This window comes from Lissotriton vulgaris, chromosome 3_1, assembly GCF_964263255.1.
Source record: "Lissotriton vulgaris chromosome 3_1, aLisVul1.2, whole genome shotgun sequence".
Taxonomy (NCBI): Eukaryota; Metazoa; Chordata; class Amphibia; order Caudata; family Salamandridae; genus Lissotriton; species Lissotriton vulgaris.
In genome coordinates this window covers 950,068,278-950,090,206 of record NC_141689.1, presented here as the reverse complement: position 1 = coordinate 950,090,206, position 21,929 = coordinate 950,068,278, and the positions used below count along the sequence as shown (strand labels likewise).

Below are 21,929 nucleotides of genomic sequence, written 5' to 3'. Positions count from 1 at the left end.
GTGATCGCTGAATATAGTATCGATTACATCGATATCCTTTAATAACTCAAATGATTGAGACCCTATTATGACATAATCGAGGATCGACTCCCCTTGATACGATTTGTGAGTAAAGTTTGCTGGGGAATCCGAGGGGAGTCGCCCATTTGCGATTATCCCATCTGTTTCTGCCAACTCTTTTAATAGTAATTTACCTCGTTTATTTGTTAATATATTTTCGGGGAACGTTGCTCGTGGAATATGGAGAGTTTCTTCTCCTATTTTATCGCAAAATAAGTTTAAACTAAAATTGGAAATCTTGCAATTCAAGTCCCCCGTTAGGATAATAACTGTTCTTGGATCTTTCTCCTTAATAGTCTGTATATGGAGGAAGATTTTGTTTAAGATTGCATTAAAACCTGCTTCAGGCGGTATGTAAGCGTTTATCAGAGCCAGACGGATACCGGCTAAGGGGGTGCCTGACCCGAATAAAGTTACTACCTGAAAAAGCTTGCTCGGGTCCATGAAATGATCATATTCCCAGTTTATACGGTTCGATAGAAGACAGGCTATACCCCCGCTGGCGTGGCCTTTTTTGTTTGCAGTGGCGCTACCTTCCAATACATAATACTCTTTCCCTATTTGGATATTTCCGCTGCACCATGTCTCCTGGAGGCATATTATATTTGCCTCTAGCGACAAGAGAAATTGTATTTTCTCCGAATTATTTTTTAAACCTGCTGTATTCCAAGATAATATGGACAGATCTTTGCTAAAGGTACTGGTTAGATACTGGTTTACTTGAGGATTTTTCAGCCAGTACTCTAGGCAACCAGTTCCATTGATCACTTTCCATGCTGTTAGTAGTTTGATAAGATGAGAAGGAGGGTTTAACATAGGATACTACTCGAGAATCCTTAGACCTGCTTATTTTTAATTCTTTGATTTCCCCTAATTTGTTTATATTGCCAGTTGCAGCTTGCAACAGAGAAGGGGGGGGTATCTGTTGGTTTAAAGATTTAGGGACATTATTTTGTCTAGAGTGCTTTAATACAGGGATTACATCTATTCCTCTACTCTGAAGGTCTTCTGCACGCTGTAAAATTAGATTTGCTACTAATTTAGAATAGAATTTCACCCGCGTTACCGTCCCCGCTGCAGATTTTAGTTGTTGAACTATATCTAGATCGGCTGATTGGATAAGTTTCAAATTGGCCGATTCTTGAAAATATTTCAACAAAAGAGATCTGTTCAGGATATAATCAGCTTCAAAAAGGGGAGAGAATTCTATCCATACAGTATCTATACTCTCTTCCTTAGGTTCTTTGTACAGGGAACCTTTTGCAGGAATTCCCCAAGGGGCAGTTATAAAGGGATTGAGCGATGGAACTTTTTGGGCAGGGGGATTTTGCTCATGCCCTAGGGAAGTTGGATTATCTGCCTCAATTAAACCTTGTGGGGGGACACCCATGGAGGATGCTCCCCGAAAAACAGATGCAAAGGGATTAAGTGATAACGCAACTTGGGTTGGGGGGTTTTGCGCCTGACCTAGAAAAGTTGATTTATGTACCACTATTGTATCCCTGTTGCTATTGCCTTGCTGACCGAAGGTGAATATGTCAGCTAATGCAGGTGAGGGGGATATGTGGATGGATACAGGGGCTGGCGTTGCCTTAGATGGAAAGGCTATGTTTTCTTTAGTTGACAGATTGTCAAAATTTTTATTTTTTCCCACTGCCAACTGTACTTGGTGTGTCACATTCTGTAAGGGAGAATTTAGATGTTTTCTGAAGAGGATCTTCCTCCGCCTATTTTTTTCTATCCTTCTTAACAGTTTCCTCTTATTCTTTCCATTCTTTTTTAATATCTCAGTTTTCCCTTTGTTTTCGTTTTCTCCCTGAATAGCTTCCTCCTCCATATCCCCATCCCCCTTCTGTTTCTTAAAAATCGGGAACAGCTCATTTCCAATTTTTAGCGGAATTTCCTCGAATGATTTTATTACAGGATCGTTACCTGACAAACCTTTTAGGGAGGGGGGAGGCTGGGAAACGCTTATTTTTTCCTCATCATGTGCTTTTTTAGTAGTATTGTTACCTGCTGGAGATTGATCTTTTATCCCTAACTTATCTGGGGCCAAAAAAGGAGAAGAGGGTACCTTCCCATCCACATCCTTCTCCCTTTGAGACCTCAGCAGGACTTTTAGAATTTGCGTCACTGTATCGAGCACACAATCTGATCCCCCTACAAATTTTTCCAGGAGTTGTAAAATGGATGCTAGTAAGTGTTCTAATATATGAAGGGAATCAGAGAGCGGTTTATCGGGGCCCTTGCATTGAAAGGTGTTTATTCCAGTCAAGTTTAAATTTGGACTTGAGGAGAAGTGTGAATGAGAGGACTTAGATGGGGTACTACTGTAGAGATGTAAGCCAGCATGATTCGACATTACCGGAGTGTTCTGGGGTTTCTCGGCTTTTGTCTGGTCAGACTCTAGATATCGTTGACATAGGTCTTCATCTAAGAGCATTGGGGACAACCCATTATGGAAGGACGTTTTAGTAGGTGAAGCTGCCTGGGTGCCGTCCTCATGAGGTATTGTCACAATATTTAAGTTATCTTGCTCTATGTCTTTTTTTGTTTTTATAACTACCTCTGGTATAAGGTCGATGTTGTTTTTCAGAGTTGAGAATAGGGGGGGTGAAAACTCACACTTGGGGGGCGATTGCGTCTCCCTTGTTGTTGTCCCTGGACTCATATCCACTGTTATCTTTTTGATTTCAGATCTTTCTCGCGGGTTATTGGGGACAGAATCTAAATGTATAGCTTCACAGTCCTTGGGGTCCTTTGCTATACTGTCCACCCCTGTAGCTTTGTTCTTACCCCTCTCCCAGAGATTGAAGAGCTGGCAAGTGCTTTTCATACTAGAGGCTTGACTAAGTTTGTTTCGAAGGGGATTCAATCTAGTTTTAGTGCCTGATCTCCCTACTATTATTTTCCCAGACCTTAGTTTCTTTGTCATCATCACAGGTAGGTGTTATCGCAGTTAAACAGACAAACGCCGTGGGCGAAAATTATGATGAGAACAATTGAATGCACGGCCTGCTCGAAACCGACTATATCTATAAACTCAGAGTAGGCAATGCATTCCTACCCAAAACATTTCATATGAAATATATAACAAGTATGTAAATTACCGGGAGTACGAGAGGTGGCCTAGCCTGGCCTTCTCGTGCCTCTGAGGGCCTCAGAGGGCCCGCCCTTGTCCCGGGCTTCTCCCGGGCGCTACCCGCGCGCTACCGCGCTGCGGTGTGCTTACACTCTATAAATAAGTCACAAGGGAATAGGGGCGTGGCCTCCAGGGAGAGCGTCACCGGGTGGAGTAGGTGATTGAGGCTGCTGGGACTCTTGGGAGTTTGAGTCCAGCAGTGCTCACGCTCGCAGCCCTGATTCGCCTACAGCCCAGATGAGAAGTCAGCAATATGCAGCCGTGAAGCGGGACCCGCGAAGCGGGTCCGGCGAAGAGTAGCGCCTAGCAGAGCGCTTCAAACGGGCAGTTCAGCGCTTCCACAGTCCACCAGCGCCAATCACAGTAGCAAGGTCAGCAGGTATGCAAAGAGAGAAATCCGCTGGTTTGGGCAAGTCCGGTGCCTTTTCACAGAGCAGCAGGGGGCGTGGCCTCCAGGGAGAGCGTCACCGGGTGGAGTAGGTGATTGAGGCTGCTGGGACTCTTGGGAGTTTGAGTCCAGCAGTGCTCACGCTCGCAGCCCTGATTCGCCTACAGCCCAGATGAGAAGTCAGCAATATGCAGCCGTGAAGCGGGACCCGCGAAGCGGGTCCGGCGAAGAGTAGCGCCTAGCAGAGCGCTTCAAACGGGCAGTCCAGCGCTTCCACAGTCCACCAGCGCCAATCACAGTAGCAAGGTCAGCAGGTATGCAAAGAGAGAAATCCGCTGGTTTGGGCAAGTCCGGTGCCTTTTCACAGAGCAGCAGGGGGCGTGGCCTCCAGGGAGAGCGTCACCGGGTGGAGTAGGTGATTGAGGCTGCTGGGACTCTTGGGAGTTTGAGTCCAGCAGTGCTCACGCTCGCAGCCCTGATTCGCCTACAGCCCAGATGAGAAGTCAGCAATATGCAGCCGTGAAGCGGGACCCGCGAAGCGGGTCCGGCGAAGAGTAGGGCCTAGCAGAGCGCTTCAAACGGGCAGTCCAGCGCTTCCACAGTCCACCAGCGCCAATCACAGTAGCAAGGTCAGCAGGTATGCAAAGAGAGATCCATATACATCTGGGCCTGGGGAGACGTCAGGCCAGGGGCGGCTCAGCCGCTAAGGAGGAGGAGCATTGACCCCCTGCCTTTCAGTATGACAAAAAAGGAAAAATAAAATGATCATAACGTGATGTTAATATCATTTTATTTTCCATGCTGAGGCCCTTTTGTAGGGTGGTAGGCTGGGCGGCGCAGGGGGGAGGAGTGGTGGCACACTCCTAAGTGCGCATGAATGTTTGGCCGGCCCTCTGGGGCTGGTCAAGCATTTATGAGCACTTTGCATGTTCTCAACCTAGGCTGCTTTACAGCCTGGGAGGATAACATTTCCAGGTTCCCACTCCCCATCTGATCGCCGAACCACTGACTTAGACCATTCCCGATGCGATGCAGCGTTGTGATTGGCTTAGAGGAGCCTGGGTGCTTCCCTCTTACTGTTCCAACAGTAGCCGGAAGAAGATGGAGAGAACAGAAGAATAGCAAGTAAGTGATATTTTTTTTTCTTTTTCCTCCCCACCCCACTACTGCTTTGCGGGAGCTTCCACAACTGTGCCAGGCACGAGTGCAGAGCTCTCTACACCCGTGAATGGTAGGATGTGGCTATTCTAAAATGGAGTAAGCCTTGGAAATTTGTGACCACCCACAAACATAGCTTCTGGTCCACATTCACAAACTCCTCTCCTTTCCCATTCCATCCTGAAAAAGGTAGGGAGTTTACTTTAGGCAAGGGCTGGCCTAACTTAGATCACCTCCAGATTTGCCGGAGTGTATGTAGGGTGAGGGATTTCTCTGCAGAGACATTTTTTTCTCTATGGAGAAACCCCCCCCACAAAAATGCATTTGTACATAAGATATGATTGCCTTTGTGTGGGGTCTTCTGTTATGGAGAGCTCTGCGTAGCCAGCAGGGTAGTGGCGGCTGCTAGCTGGGGAAATCGGTGAGGCAGCACGGGGTGAATAAAAGAAATAAAAACGTACCTGCAGCCTGATGTACGCCGCCTCTTCAGACCATGTTCACACAGGCACCACTGTGCCAATACTGATCCTACTCTCATGCTGGTATTACCCAGCATGGGAGAAGCGCAGGGATTGGACAGAGCGGGCTAGCTCCAGGCTCCAGCAGGGACCGGGAGCCTGTGCTCCTGAACATGCGATATCACCAATCAATAGCCTGGAGATATCCAAGTGCGCATGCCGGTTTAACCATCCTAAGATGGCTGGCCACACCTACACCACTCCTCCGACTCCTGATGGTCTCTCCCTCAAGACTAGGCGGTGGCTCTGGAGTAAAATAAAATGATAATTAAGCAGTATTTAACTAGTTTTTAACTGCTTTATAATCATTTTCTTTTACATGCATCTTCAGGTTCCAGTAGTGGGGCGATGCTCCTCTGCCCTAATGGAGGAGTAACCAGGTCCCTGTGGTGCAAGGAGGACCCCAACCCACTATTCAAACAAAGGCCAAGGAATATCTCTAAGATATAGCAGACTCGGGCCCCTCATCACAACCTGCAGGGAGGAGCGTCACTTCATTTTGTGTTAAGCCACTGGTAGCCGGAATAGGGTCTTGCTGGAAATGTCATGTAATCTTTCCAGGAATACGCATGGAAAGCTACACCTGTTAATATCTATGGGCCAACCTTTGCTATCTTGCTGCTGATGAATACTTATTGAAGCACTATGATATTAGTCAGTTTGTAATAGCAGCAGTATTTGTTAGACAGCAGTAGGGTGGTGGAAGTTGAATCAGGTGTTGTTTCGCTAAGCTTGTAGAACGGCTGTGTACTCTGCAACATTATTTGGTATTTCTTGATCTTATGTCTATGGCCTAATCATATTCATTCTCATTATTATCATTTTACATTATTGTCATTTATTCGATATACAATTAAAATATGTGTTTTTAGGCATTACTTGTGTTTTTATGACTTTATTGTAAAAATAACCATTGCTTTTAAGAACATTCCTGACGTAAATTTGACAGCTGTGATCTGGTGCTGTAATATGGCCATGACAGACAAGAAGCTATACTCAGGGACGTATATTTCTTTTGTTAAGCCATCAAGCAATGTCTCCACGCCCTAAGTCTCATCAGTGCAACATATGCATAGCTTTAACTACAAAGAATAGTGAGGTACATCTGCCCCCAGTAGAATAAAAGCAATGCTTATTTGGACTGGTGGTTTCGGGTGATGGGCTCTGGCACTCATTTTTGTGGATCAGACATTGATCCAGAAAAAGCAACAAAAAAGGTGAAAAAGGGAGAAAGAAGGAGTAAAGAAATATAAGAAAAGAGGGACAAATTGAAACAGTAGGGATGAATATCAACCCACAAGAGTGAGATAAACGATCCGGAAGTGTGGGATAGTAGAAAACGAGGAGTGAGATAAAATAAAAATTTGGTATTTGGCAAACCTAACATACATAATACTGGAATTTGGCTTCTAAGAAAAACTTTAGGCTCCTACACATATATATTTACAATTTTTGTATTGTACATATTAAACACTGAATAAAAGTTAAGGGGGCTATTCGCAAAGGTAAATTTACCAGTGAGTAAATATACATGCGTAAAATTACTTGTACACTTTTGAGTAACTTTACTACTAAGGGGCCGATTACGATCTCGGTCGGAAGGGCACCGAATCGGGTTCAGCATTAGCGGACCCGTTTTGGAGGCTGAATTTCCATCCGGTTCGTACACGGGTCCTGACGTCGAAGTACGATGCGAACAAGCGCAAAATCTCTGCCCGAATTGTTTCCGGGTCCGAACCGCTTCGTACGACTCGGCCGTAAGCTAACCGTAGCGCGCAATGGAGACGCTTCACGACCGAGCTAGTGTGATGCTCGATTCGGACAGCCTGATCGAGTCGGAGCTTCCGGCTCACAATAGCTCCCGGAGATGGACTTTGGAGGTCCACATCGGACCCCCTGTTACCCGCAGCCTTACGACTCGGACACAGGGAGAGACCCATGGGTCTCCCCAACACAGGCATGTACGGTGCGGATGGCACCGGTGCGTACCCACTGTAGGGGGCGCACTTGTCCGCAACGTACACATTCAGTCAATGGGAGCCTATGTACGCGCCGTACGACCGGCTCCCATTGACTTCTATGGGAGTCTGACCGAACCGAGCCCGACAGCATATGGCCGCATCGTACTCGCTCGGTCGGACTGCAGGAGTTCGGATAGGTTGGAAAACACTCCGGATCCGGCTCGGTCAGAGTGATTTCCAACCCAGATCGGAATCGGCCGCTAAGTCTATTAACTATTTTCAAGTGTAAAGCTACTCAAATCTGTAGACTTACATGTCCCCAGACCCCCTGAAAGAGGTGGTGCAGTCAGTAAAACGTCATATGTTGCCATAAAGTTACCAGTAGGAGTGACTGTATTCACATTCCTCATACTTGGCTGAGATCTTCGCAATCTGTGTGGAGATCTCCCTATGGAAAAGTATAGGGAACAGTTTTATAGTTTAATAAGGTTTTAAAAAAGTTAAAGTGTGCTTATGTTAAATATTAACTATTTTATATCAATTTAAAAAAAGCCCACCTAAGTATAACATTTATATTTTTTGCTGTATTAAAAATAATAAAAAATTATGTATTGAGTTATTTAAAAAAAACGTATTTAAAAAGTTACATTTATTTTAAAATTTTAAAATGGTTATTCAAATATTCTAAAACAAACTAATAAATACATTTCATATTTAGACAAGCTTAGTGGGCCTGATTCACAAAGGTAAACTTAAACTATTGTGCGACTTTATGATTTATGTACACATTTTACAAGTATTATCTTTAGGACTGTGGAGTGTTCACACTCATGGCGGGGACTCTGCACATAAAAAGCTAGGCCTGAAATAAAGATACTACTCGTAACATTTTGTTGGTGAATACCAAAAAATCATAAACTTACACTACACTTCAGGTCAAGTGGCTCAAGAGTTTTGAGAACAGGAAGTGGCATTGCAAGTGAATAGCAATGCAAGTGGTTTCTATATTTTTAATTCATAAAACTTTCATAAGAGCCCCTTTTCAAATGCATTACATTGTCACAATTTAAGCAAACATCAGCCATGACGGTTGGCATATTTAAATAAAGCTTCTATTTGAGAAGGCCTATCAAATGGCTCACCTACAAAGTGGGCATGTTGAGGTCTAGTCACAAACTGCATTTTGTAGTATCCTGTAGTAGTACTACAATACTACTATTCACCTACTACAAAATGCTATGCCTCTGCCTCACCTATCTTTTATGTGTGGCAAACTCCACTCTGACTGTAGAGTTTTCTTAACATTGAAGTATATATTTTAGTAGTAAATGTGGGCGGAAGATAGCGGAGGGGTTGGAAAATAGTAAATGCTTAGTACTGAAGGGGAGGGGTTAAGGGAGTAGTAAGGTAGGTTTTTGAGAGGGGTTTAGGAAGGAACATGCACCCATCCACAAATGAATAGGCCCCTTCCTATTCACAAACTGTCCATCCACAGTTACTACAGCCACAAAAAAAAAAAAAACAATAAGACTTGTACTCCAGCTCATCTGCAAAACCCTACTCTGGAAAATATTAGAGAAAGGGGCTTAATATAAAAGCATATACAAACAAATGTTAAAATAAATTACATTATTTAAACTGTTTAAAACTTTAATTACATTTTATTTAATGTTTAAAAATAAAAGCATCATTAATCATTTCTTTTATAATGTAATATTAATATTTTTTTTTAAATACTGTTCATTAATACACCACTTCTAATAATGTTAAATACATAATAAAACTTTTTTACTTTAAGTTGTATTTTTTTAATTACATTTCAGAAAAATAATTTTGTTTTAAAAGTAATCTATATAATATATGACATTTAACAAAATGAAGTTAGTAACGCTGCTGTAACATTTTAATATATTATTCTACAACTAAAATATATATATAAAATTAATTGATGTTAACATTTACCTTTACATTTTTGAAACTTTTTCTACAGTTTAAAAAACAATTCTATAGTTTACCATACAAAGAACTCTGCTCTGAGAGCGAAGGTCTCCATAAAGAGTGCAGAACATTAAATCAGGTCCCAAAGTCACTACTAGTTCTAACTTTATGGTTGTATCGGATGGTTTACGGTGGAGTCTGTATTTCAGGAGGTGGGGATATGTGGGCCTATACTTTTGAGTAACTGTACACTTAGAAATGGTGAATATTCCAGAGTAGTAAAGTTACTTAAAAGTGTGAGACTAAACTTACACATGTAGATTTACTCACATGTAAGTTTACCTTTGTTATTAGGCCTTAAATATGTTAAATGAGGCAACCTAAGAAACTAGCCTGCATGACTTATTATTTATTTCATAATCCAAAGACACACTACCTCCTACAATGGGGATGCTCACCAAGGAACTCAAAAAGATGAGATTCCATTGCAGAGTGGGCGGGGAGGAACTAGCAGTTATTGAGAAATTACCTATATAATGTTAATGTTCTTTGGTAGGCTCCCTAATGTGCCACATATGCTGGAGAGACTACTCTTTCCCAACAAAGCCAAACACCTAGCAGAAGATTCCTTAGAATTTTTGAATAATTCAACTGAGTGGATTAACTGCCACGTTCCACCTTTCAAGATAAGGCCAGCCATGGTCGGTAGTAGTGGGAGTACCTGCGGGGCGGTGACGTGGGGAGGGGGAGGGGCAGGGTGGGGGGTAGTAATTTGTTTTATTTATTTATATGTTTACTTACATGTAAACCTCCGTAATCCATAGATTACTACCCCCCACCCTGCCCCTCCCCACGTCACCGCCCGGCAGGTACTCCCACTACCGACCGAGGCTGGATAAGGCTGTTTCAGTATAGCTAGGTCACTGGGCTGGTTACACGTAAACACATGTGTTAACATGTGTGTGGGCTGCATATTTGAGACTACGGTCATGTGCAGCGTGGTAACTGCGCACAGGTACTTTGGCACAAAAGGACCCTGTAAACATAGGTGCTGACCTGGGGTTGTTGTTATAATATTAGTGGGTATTTATAGATAGAGCCGTCGGATTTACTGGAAAATCTGTACTGCTTTCACCGTGTTATACATAAAGGTGAAATCTGCCTTAAGTACAGTTTTCCTCTAGTTTGGCCAACACTGTCCAGCAACATGTCAAACCGGGGTAAAACATGCACTTTGAGCTTGCTTTTTCAAGATTCAACAACCCACATATACATCTTATGAGACATCAAGAATTGTCATATTTCCCTGTCTCAGCTCGTAATCAGATTTTAGGCCTGTGGTCCACCTGCTGGACCAAATTAATTACTCTGCTCCACAGCAGAAGTAACAAAGTCCTGCCCACACAAGTGTAGCAATTATGAGAAATAACCCAGTTCATGGGAGATGAAAAGGGTGTGTGGGGAATATTCATCTGATAATTAGCTATTACACTGAACTAGTGCTCGGTCAACTTAGGCCCACTGATAAAAGGAGGAAGCTCAGATATCTAAAACCTGCACAGGAGTGGCTCCATTTTGAAGTACTGGAGGGAAAGAATCTGGAATTATGTCAGCTAGTGGTGGAGGTGAGACCCTCAGAGGAGCTCTTCATAGGGAAAACTTGACAGCGCTAAGTTTGATTGTCACTGAATACTGTGTCAGGAGTTTGGGACAGGGGTGGAGGGATGATGCAGCATTCTAGGATTAGCAAGGGTGCCTGTCATCTAGAACTTTCCATACACACTTGCACAAGGGAGAGGCAGAGAACAAGGCACTGGCTCTGGAATGCAAAAACAGTGGAGTAATAGACAGCTGAATGAGAGGCCATCAGATGTCCTTAAAGGATGGACTAAGGGCTTGGTCCCCAGCTGACCCCAGGACTAGATGGGGTTGTGCAGGGGCAATGGTGCTGTCCTGCTTATGCCCCTGAGGATCAATTGGGGAAAGACTGGACTCCACTGCCATCTTAAGTGCCTAGGACAGCCAGGGCCAGGCAGAGGAGATGGCTGGAAACCTGAAAACCAAGCTCCCAGAAAAGTGAACTCATCACCAGGATCAAAACAAGCCAAAGATTGCAAATAGGGTATGAGTTATGGCCATTGTCCCCTAGGGAAAGAAATGGAGCACGAGGCTCCACCATATTCCTCTCTAAAGCCCAAGGGGTGTGCTAGGGACCCAGAGCCAGTGCAATGTTAATTGTACCAATTGATGGAGGAGAGATGTGTGCGTGTGTGTGCCCCCTGTAACACAAGCCAGACTTTGTCCCAGAGGACCCTACTCCCCAGGGCCCTACACAAGACTGTTGAGAGGACCCCATCCATCAGATCAGAGAACACAAGAAAAACAGCCCTTCTAGAACTTGTCCCATTGTCTGACCCCGTCCCTGTGTTTGGGAGGGGTGCGTCACGCTATCCACTCCTCTTTCTGCCCAGAGCGCAGGGAGGGTACTACACTGCATCAGCTGTGAGTGGGAACAAGTCAGAGACTGGGAAGTTTCCTGCAAGCCCCACATGAAGTGCATTCCCGAGGGGCTGTCTTGAGCTGTGAGGGCCTTGGGGCTCCCCTGCAGCCCCCCTAAGTGTAGAGTGGAACCGGGACACCCCTACAAGATAAAAAATGTCCGCAGTGCGAGGCCTCATTCAACTTTGCCAAGTGAAGCAGCTGCTCATAAAGTAGTTGCTTTTCTCTGCTAAAAACTGCCCCATAATGCCCTATGTGGGCTATTTTGCATAGTGTTCTTCCTTCTGCGGTGCCCCTAAATGGGCAGGGGCACCACCATTATGCAGGTACAGGATGCAGCCCAGGAATATTCTATGTGAACAAAACGTCACTCTCTTGAAGCCTTACAGGCGTGACCCCAGGAGAGGTTTTCATAACTTTTAAAGCACTCTAGAATAGGATCTTGTGGTCTAAGGCTATGGATTATGGAGATCCCTTGTGGTTGATCATATGGGTGCATTATGTGACTTAAAGAAAGTTAAGGAAAGACTATAAAGCATTTTTGTGAATGTTTTTCCAAATGCTTAGTTTAGAATACTTCATTGACAATGATTACAGGTGAACACTGCAGTGGTTATTTTTAATAATGAATGCATCTAAACATCATTATTGATTCTGTTAGCTATAAAGGTTATTTCTAACATGTGATGATTGTTTTGAAAGACAAAGCCAAATGGCCTGCCTTATGTTTTAATGTAGTGACCGCTTGACAAAGCCAATATGTTTTCTTTATGTATAAGGATACCTCCTGATATTGAGATGTTACATCTGGTATAGGTGGAGGGTATTTTGGTTATGGGGTTCATGATCCATTAGGGGTCAATTTGATCCATGGGTGTCACTAAAGTTCATATTATCTATCTGCTGTATATATTTGTACTTTAATGCATATCATTTAGTAATGTGTGTCTAATAAATGTACTTTCCCTTTTTCAAAGAAAAAAGCACTGACTGGAAAATTATTTTTCAAGTGTTCCAGTTGTGTGCCAGTGAATGGAGATTACTAATCCATACAGCTTCCCCTGAGTAGGCCTTGGACTGCTCTGCTTCAATACCATGAGATAGTCAAGTGCTAAAATGGGGCACTTGGTTTCCCATAAGGTGACAATTGTAGACCTATGACTTGTGCAGGACTCACATCCTTCACAACTAATAATCCAATTCCTTACAATGTGCATTTGAGGATACTATTTATGCTGACAATTAGAAATGTACTCTGTCAACATCTCATTTTGAGCGCAAATTCATAAAAAGCCATGCCCCATGTTAAGGAGAGTTTAGTGACAGTGACACAAGTCTATTAAAAGATATTGGGGCATATTAGCAAGAACCTCGTTAAAATGATAGCCGTTTTGCCTCTAAAAAGGCGATAATGGGCTTGCTAATCTGCGTTAGAGAATTCCAATAGAAGCCCAGGTTAGATGTGCAGGACATCTAACCTGGGCTTCTATTGGAATTCTATAAAGCATATTAGCAAGCCCATTATCGCCGTTTTAACGGCAGTTTCCTGCCACTAAAACAGCGATAATTTTAACGAGGTTCTTGCTAATATGCTACATTGTCTCTTCATGGGGGAACTGTATTGTATTTTTTTAATGGTGCTGCTAGGAGGGTGAATACTAATAGAATACACTATTTGAAGTGTATGAAAAGTAGCTAAAAGCTTATAAGGAACAAACAGGGCCTCTGGGCAGAGGCATCTTTGAGCATCAATGAACTAAAAACTTCCAAACAATAAAGGATGAGGTTACAGGTAGTGGGAATGCACTAATGGGATCTATCCCCACTCACCATCATCATTCAAACCTGTCAGGTGCATGGATAGTTTAAATGCTGATCCCTGATCTTTAGTATACAACGTGTGAGTTCTTGATCACTTATCTCTCCTTCATTTCACATTTACAAATACTGTTAATTTAAGAACATTCTCTGAGTCAACATCTCTACGAAAATGTGTTAAAAGTTTAGGGCCAAATACATCAAGCAGTATGCTCCTCGTAAACGGGCGGAATCGCTAAATCGACCCGTTTGCAATTGCAAAAAATGTATTTCTGATGCAGCAAACGCAAGTTTGCGATTCAGTAACCTGTTACCGAATCACAAAATAGGTTTGTGATTCGCTATTTGGAAGGGCCATGTTTTGGGCATCTCTTCAAATAGCGAGTCCTAACGGTATGCATGAATGTTTTGTGACTGTGAATGAGGTTGCAAAACATTCACATTTTACCACCTACTTCAAGTAGGTGGTACCCATTCGCAAATGGGAAGGGGTCCCGTAGGGACCCCTGCCTCTTTGTGTATGTTAGTAAAATAATTTTTTAGGAGCAGGCAGTGGTCCCATGGCCCACTGCCTTCTCTTAAAAAATAAAAATAAATCTTTTCTTTATTTTTAAATGCAATCACAGACATTGTGGCCCGCTGAGCCCAGCAGGCCACCATCCTTGCGATTTTTGCGATTCCTAGGGGGTTGCAAATTGCAACCTACCTCATTAATATTCATAAGGTCGGTCATTTGACATCCCATAGGAATCGCTAAAAGTGTTAAATATACTCTCATGCATTCCATTTTGCGATTTCCTAATTACGAATCGCAAAGATTCACAATTAGGAATTCGCAAAACAGGGCCTTAAGACATATGGCCCTTAGTTATTTAGTTAGCACAGAGGATGCTGCTCTTTTGTTTCAAGATACAAACTTTAACTTTCCTCATGGTCATTTACATACAGCTGAGACATGCAAGTATATAAATTACTTTGTTGCTATTGCACATCTTGTTTATCCTTTGTTTCCAGGGAGTGTTTAAATCTAGAATATTTCTCTTGCATGACTCAGTGTATGTACATCAGAGCCAGTGGAATTATTAAGCAGGGCCAAGTTCTGTGTCAGTGTTGACTAGTTTATGTAGCAAGAAGACGCACACTATAAAGCATAATGCAGGACATGTGTGTTGGTATTACCTCATTATTTTGGCTTTTTTTACATAAGGTCCACTTTCTGGTTAAAGGTTTCACCTCGTTAATACCACTTAAACAACCAAATACAGAAATAAGCAACAGAAAGTTGACCAGTCAACCTTTGTGAAAGGCCATTGCTGCACCGCAGCACATGTTGCCTCACTGTTAGAAAATGTTGATCTGTTTGAGCTGGAACCAATTTTTTGTGCTGAAATCTGCAGATTATGCAGTAGATGATGGATTATGTTGCAAATGCAGTAAATCCATATCTATACGGAAAACATTGCAGCCACAAAATGGCAAAATCTAAGGGTCCTTGGTTTACATGCATTCCATGCTCTATCCTGTTGAAGATCCCACAGTGTATTTTGATTTAGGTTCATTATTGTTGTTTGGGCGCAAGTATGCATTATATACCCCATTGTGTGCTAACACATACGAGCCTATTGTTGTATGGCATTAGGTGTGCCTCAAGAAGGGAATCTCAGTCATTATTCTGTGCCCTTTCCTTTGCTACCATAATAATTTATTTGGACAGTGTCTTGCTGGAAGTGTCTTCATTATTATCTCTTTTTGAAATTGAAAAGCAGTGATGCCTGAGTAATTAAGGCTGATGCATACAAATTGAAATACTAGTAGGTTTTCTCAGAGCACTCTCAGGTGATGATTTTCCAATCTGAGCAGTGAATTATTGTCAGTTGGCTTAGTCTAAACTTCACTGTGTAGTCTCCAATGGTTAGCGATTAACAGTCAGTCAAGAAAGGCCAATTTGTTTTTGCCTATCCAAGTGTGAAATGCAAATGGGCATCCTCCTTGTTTGGCAAATCCAAAAAAGGAAACTGCCCTCTGTTCAGTTCCAGACCAGATGATGTAAATGTCGTCAATGTAAGAAAACCTTTGAGTGATCCTTAAAGGAAGTGGTCTTGAAAAACATCACTTGTTACTCAAACATGTGCAGATGCAGATTCACCAGGCTTTGTACAAAGGAACTGCCCATCGAGGGGCCTCCCACTTAATGCTAGAAATCTTCAGAAAATTTGAAAAAGTTATTTCTAAAGAGTAATTCTGTGCAATAAATAACAAAACTGATGAGTTCCAGGTAGGACCGTCAGTATATTTTATATTCTCCTATAGCTTGTAAGGTGACCTTTTAGGGGGATGTTGGTGTACGGAGCCTCAACATCAATCTAAAGAGTACATCATTGGTTCCTTTTAAGCATGCCAGCATCATCTCTTCCTCAGGATGTAAAACATAATCACGATAATTGTGTTTGGAGCTAAAAAATGTAAGATATACCCAACAAAAATGGATCTCTCTGGAGGTTTGTTCCGCTGGAATTTTGGCTACATATAAATATAGCGAGTGTTGGGTTTGTCAGCAATCCAAAACTATTTTCCTGATTGGAAATCCACCTGTCTTTCGTTCCCCAGTTTGAGATGCTACCTGTATTTTTATAGCCTAAGAAGGATCTAGAGTAGGCTTTCTTACACACTTTTCACATGATAGTAGTCACAGGCATTCATAAAGGTATGTAGTTTTGTCATGTGCCTCCTCTTTCTACTTATTTGATAATTGGAGTATCTCTATTGGTTAGTGTTCACAGAACTTCTATTCTTATGCAGGTTATCGAGTCGTCTCTTCTGGACACATTAAAAACCTTCCAGATGTGTTGGCACAGATTTCCTAAAAGTTTGGGGAGGTGGAGTTGGCAGTTAAACTGAAGTTAGATTGTTTCTTTCATTCAGTCTCCCTGATGGATGGGGATGACTATTGTTATTGTATGTCAAAGAAAATGTGTAATCATATTATCCTAATGAACTGGTGTAGTACTGTACTAAGTGACTGTGGGGGGAGGTAAAAAACCTAACTGAGTACTCTTCTCTAAATGTCTGTCAGTGGGGTTTTAAGGAGGTTAACCACTAAGTCTACTTCGAGTTCTGTTGAAATCCTCTTGCTCAGCTCCTCATTAAATATGGTGAGCTTTCCATCCAAAGTTCTGATCGATGGATAATTTCCTGAGCAGAATTGTTCCTGTTGATGTTGTCCCACTAAAATACTTATGCCTTTTTCCCAAACAAATTCATTACATTTCAAGCGAAGGTCTAGTTAGTGGGAGCTTGTTTCTACTTCTGACCTTTCTTTTTCAGTACTGATTTTGTGGCATAGTTTTGCTTTTTTAATGCCAAATCGACGAAGCTGGAGTTTGTTTTTGAAAAACAAATGTTAATGACCCTGATGTGCAAAGAGCATTGTGGTCATTGTTTAATGTTTCTGCGAGGCATGGCAGTCCCAGGCAAGGAAATCTATTAAGGGTCACCCAGCCCTAAAGAGCACAGAATGACTGTCCCTATGACCAGGCAGACCTGTGAAGGTTTTACCCCTATTTGAAAGGTTTCTACCAGTGAAGCCAGCTGTCCCTTCACCGGTAGAAATGTTGTGGTTGCCCCATCTCCGAATGGGCTGGGGAACCACAAGTTTGGCAGGGTTGGCCAACTTCTGATATATTGTGGTTCACCCACTTTGCCATAATATAATTTCACCTATATGTTTTTTTATGCTATTTGCTTTAGGTAAAATTTCACCTTGCACAGCAACAGATGTTTGTTTCACGGTGCTTATTATCAAGATTAGCTAATTCCTGGTACACTTCCCTACTTTATTGACCTGTCCTTCCTGAATTATAACAAATGTGTAGTTAATTGACAACTATCAGTCCACATGGTGCCGATTTCCTTCTCAGATATTTAGTCACCATAGCCCAGTGAAGGACTATCAAAAGTTGATTATTTTCAGGGAAGACAAGGCTTCCCATTCATCCGTGAGGCTAAGCAGTTGGGTTATATTTGTACCAGTCAAAAAAGAAGAAACAGCCAATATGGTTTCTACCATTTCACTGGTAAACAAATGGCCATTCTCAGTGAACACACTGCCTGATAAGATAAGAGACAAGTGCCCAAACATAGAGTCCATGTACGGGAAACTGGAACCTGGAGTAATCAAGACTAGGATGCAAATACTTTGTGACCAAGTGGAAATTATTGTTCACCTCAGTTGAACTGTTATCTGCTGCTCTATTGATCCATAACTAGCAAGAGACAGTGAGAGGAATGTTAAGTCTACAATACATCCTTCTTAAACCTATGGTATGACAAAGAAAGAATGCTGTAGATCTCTAACGGACACAGAATATTGTAAGGTTCACCAGTGCGTAATTTGCAAAATTTTAAGTGCAGGTGCTCACATTTTTTAGGAATCCACATCTTCTGTTCCCAGGCTCCACCCATTTGCTTTAATGGCTCCAGCCACATTCACAAACCTCAACACATCAGAGCCACCTCCTCACATCTTGAGTTCTGCATGAAGCTGAAGACCTGGCTCTTCAAATAAGCACCTCGGGACCTCCCACTTACACACCTATCCAAGCACCTGGATACCGCTTTGGGTGATTAGTGCACTATACAAATCAATATAACATTTCATAATATAACATATGGAAAGCCTATGACAGCAACTCAAAAGTTAATTCAAATTGGAGAATGTGTGTATATGTGGAGAAGTGTGGCTCAATGGTTAGAGCAGGCAGACCTTGATGCAGAGCTCTGGCCAGGGACCAGGGTTCGATTCCTGCCCCGGCGGGTCTCGGGCTCATTAATTCCCCTGACCGGATATTCTCGCCTCAGTGCCTATTCTGATCATGGGTCCCACGCTGCAACTCTGGGCAATAGCTTGCTTAGTCTCCACAACGGCCCCCACAACGCGAGGGATGCCTGGTCTGCACCATGGGGGTGCCCAGGAGTGGACACTTCACAGGGAAAGCCAGGAAGGGTTCCCTTGCGGTATTCGTACAAGCGCCGGGAAACCCACTGCGGGTAGCTGTGCGCTATACAAGTACAAAAACATTTACATATATCTCAATATGCAGCTTTTGGAAAGGTCATTTGAAGACTTGAGGCAGCTTTGCAAACTAAAGAAAATGTGCTTGTACTGTGCTGTTTAAAATGAAGGAAGGAATACGTTAAAGAGGGCAGCAACAAATTCAGTCAAGAAGGGGAGTACTGGAGTGAGGAACTAATTAAGTGATTGATGAAGAAAGGAGGAAATAAGAAAAGAATGTTAAAGGAAGAAATGATGGGCTAGAGGGAGAAAGGAAGTGAACGATGTGTGATGAATGAATAGAAAGACGAATGGAGGAAGAAAAGCAAAAGGAAGGGTTACAAATAAGAAAGGAAGAAATTAAAGAAGGGATGAAGAAGGAGCAGGAAAAAAAGAAAGCAAAAATTGAATGAAGGAAGAAGGAAGGAAATAATGCACCGAGGGAGAATGGAGAATGAATGTGGCTGGAAGAAAACAAATGGAAAGAAGAAAGGAGACATGGAGATACTGGGTCAAGGAGGGACAGAGCAAATAATGACAGTGTTATATTGCAGAGAATTTGAAAAACAAAAGATTAAAATGCATTTCTGTGTCCTAAAGAGCACATATTTACCAGAGAGGATCTTGACACCAAGTTAAAAATGTTGTAATCCAACTCAATAGCACTAATTTTATCGACCTCAGAAAGATGAATGGCCACACCAAGATTTAAGTTTATGCTCCAGAGCTCAAACATGGATTCCTGGAGTGGATATAAAGACACGTGGAAGAAGGAAAAACATAAAAGGTACAGTGAGGAAGTAGGAGAGGTCTGAATGCAAAGATAAATATGATAGACAAGGAATGTGAAGAGAAGTGGGGAAAGCAGAGATTTGGAGTGCAAGATTAGAGTGGAACATGATGAGAATTAAAAGTGGAAAGAGGAGAATGGGAAGAAAAGAAGACCAGGCAGCTGGGAGCACATGAAAGGAGAGTGGAAGGGAAAGATCGAAAAAGAAAAGCAGTTAGTTTGGGGAGGCGGCAATTAAGACGAAATACGGACATAGAGCAGAAAATGAAGGGAGAATGGAGACAAGGGAAGGATTGAGATGTGTAGGGGAGGAAGAAAAGCAGATACTGAGGGAGAACAAGCAAAAAGTACACCTCTGCTTTATTAAATATACAGTAATTATTGTTGTAAAGTAATGGGGTGACAGGGCTGTATCATTCTTAGGCCTGTCTCATCAGTGCATAGGTGTGCTGTCCAAGACACACAATAGCGATTTTTTAACTGTATTACGATTTTATGATATCAAAATATGTTTTGTGGCATCACAATAGGTATTCTTGATAAAAGATAATTAAGTGTCAGTTATACCATCAGGATTATGCTTTGATGGAGAATCAGGCTCTCATGCTTCAAACAAATAGTTGTTTTACATATCAGGCTATAAGTCACAACATCTCACTGCCATCTATTTCAAAATTAAGTCAGACACTCAACTCCATTCAGAGAGGCTTCCACATACACTTTTGAACTAGTAAAGCACAAAATTCATTGGAGTCTGCCCTGCTGTTGTTGAGATGTGAGCATATACCCCCCTCCCCTCAAACCTCCACCGGATCGGTTTCTAATGGCACCAATGCTATTTTAATGTTCTGGCCGGTACATAAATAAGCAGAATCGCCTAAATCCAGTATTTTTAGCTCCTATCTGTACATACTTTAAGAGTTGAGCGCTGAGTTATAATTAAGTAATAAAAGATAAGGGTTACAAATGAATAAATACAACTTAGTGTACCGTTAAATTTTTTTTTTTTAGAGTTTTATATAGCATGCACTAGACCCGAAGATATCGGGTAGCAGAGCGATTTACATAAGCACCAGTTTCGTTACACAGGGACACATCCATTTTTGTTAGGCACGGGGATATTAAATGATTTGCTCTGAATCACAGGATGTTGAGCGTCGTTGCTGAGACTCGAACCTGGTTCCCCAGCTGTCAGGTCGCCGCTCTAGCCGCAAGGCTACATCCTCTTCACTAAAGTTTTATTTAGTATCACGTCTGGGTTTTTGCAGGCTCTTAAAACAGCAACAAATGGTCGGTATTTTACTCTTCGAAATTTAGCAATGTCCACATGTTCTAATTAAGACCCCCTCCCCCCAAAGGGGGTTATTTCTACCTCTCCATGAATACAGGTACAATTCTTAAAGCTCACAGAGAAGAGGCCGAGTCCTGCACCCACCTCTCTCACATAAAGCACTACATTCAAGCGTTGCATATCAAAGATTGGTGGTTCTTACCTTAGAAACAAAATGCAGTGTTTGCTGAGAGCTCAAAGGGCAAGGAGGTGGCAAAAAATCACACAGCCTCACTTTGTGCCTCTTCCCCTTCCCATGCCATTCAAACGGTGACGTAACAAATCCTTAGGGGAGCCCCCTGCAAGGTATCCTACTGGGGCCCCTGTCAAATCTAGAGTTCACTAGCATCCCACCTAATTTCACACCCCTGTGAAAAGGCCTCACACCATGCAACTGACTCACAATTTGTCTTTAGACAGCAGAGATAGTCCCCAGGCAACACAAGTTGCAGGCTCAGGCCTCTCAGAAGAGCTGCACGTAAAGAGTTACAGAATGTTCCAACTTTAGCTTTAGAGAGCAGAGCTGTCTCATAGATTCCACTGATCTCACAAGAGATTTCTTTAGACAGAAGAGAGAGTTACACACAAAGTATAGCAGGCTCCGTTTTCAAACAGCAGCAGTATCTCAGGTTTACATCATAAAAAAGCCCTGGAATGTTAACATGCCTGCTGCTGAGTGTCGCGGCTAATGAGAAGAGTTTAGGAATGGCAAGGGCATGGGAAGACTTAACGCAAACGTTTAAAAACAGTTTAGAGACTGAAGAGGGCTAAACGCGAAGGCTTGTGAAAGGAAGTTCCTAAAGATACACAAGATAGCGACTGAGGTCACAGTGGTCTCTTCCCCTTAGTAGATATTCAATACGAGCCAGGTTCACACCAGTTGAGGTTGTTGGGGTGTGGGAGGGAAGGGTAGGGGATCCCATGTGGTTGTAGAGGGGTGGTACTGTAGTAGGATGGAGTAAGCTGATGCTCTGCATAGTGTGTTCAGGATGTAAGAGATAAAATGAGCGCCTACGGGGCGTACCACCAAGAGTGAATGCACCGAAGGACAGGTTGGCTGATGACCGGACATTAGGACAATAGTATTAGCATACGCTAGGCCCATCTATTTGGCCTCAGGCATGGACCATTCAACCGTAGGGGATTGGGGAAAGGGAAGTTAGAGATAAAAGCGGATATAGAATCTTCTGACTGAGTGCAAACCCTGGCCTCCCTAAGCCACTATCGGGTCAGACCACTAGCTAAATGACGCCGCCCAGCCTCCGGGATGTGGGCAT

At 42.7% G+C, this 21,929-nt stretch overlaps 1 protein-coding gene across 1 annotated transcript in view; it reads right to left on the bottom strand.

The window, feature by feature from the left end:
- Positions 1-21,929, bottom strand: part of SLC28A3 (solute carrier family 28 member 3) — a 365,199-nt gene that overhangs the window by 186,124 nt on the left and 157,146 nt on the right. The gene's annotated exons all lie outside the window — the stretch shown is intronic.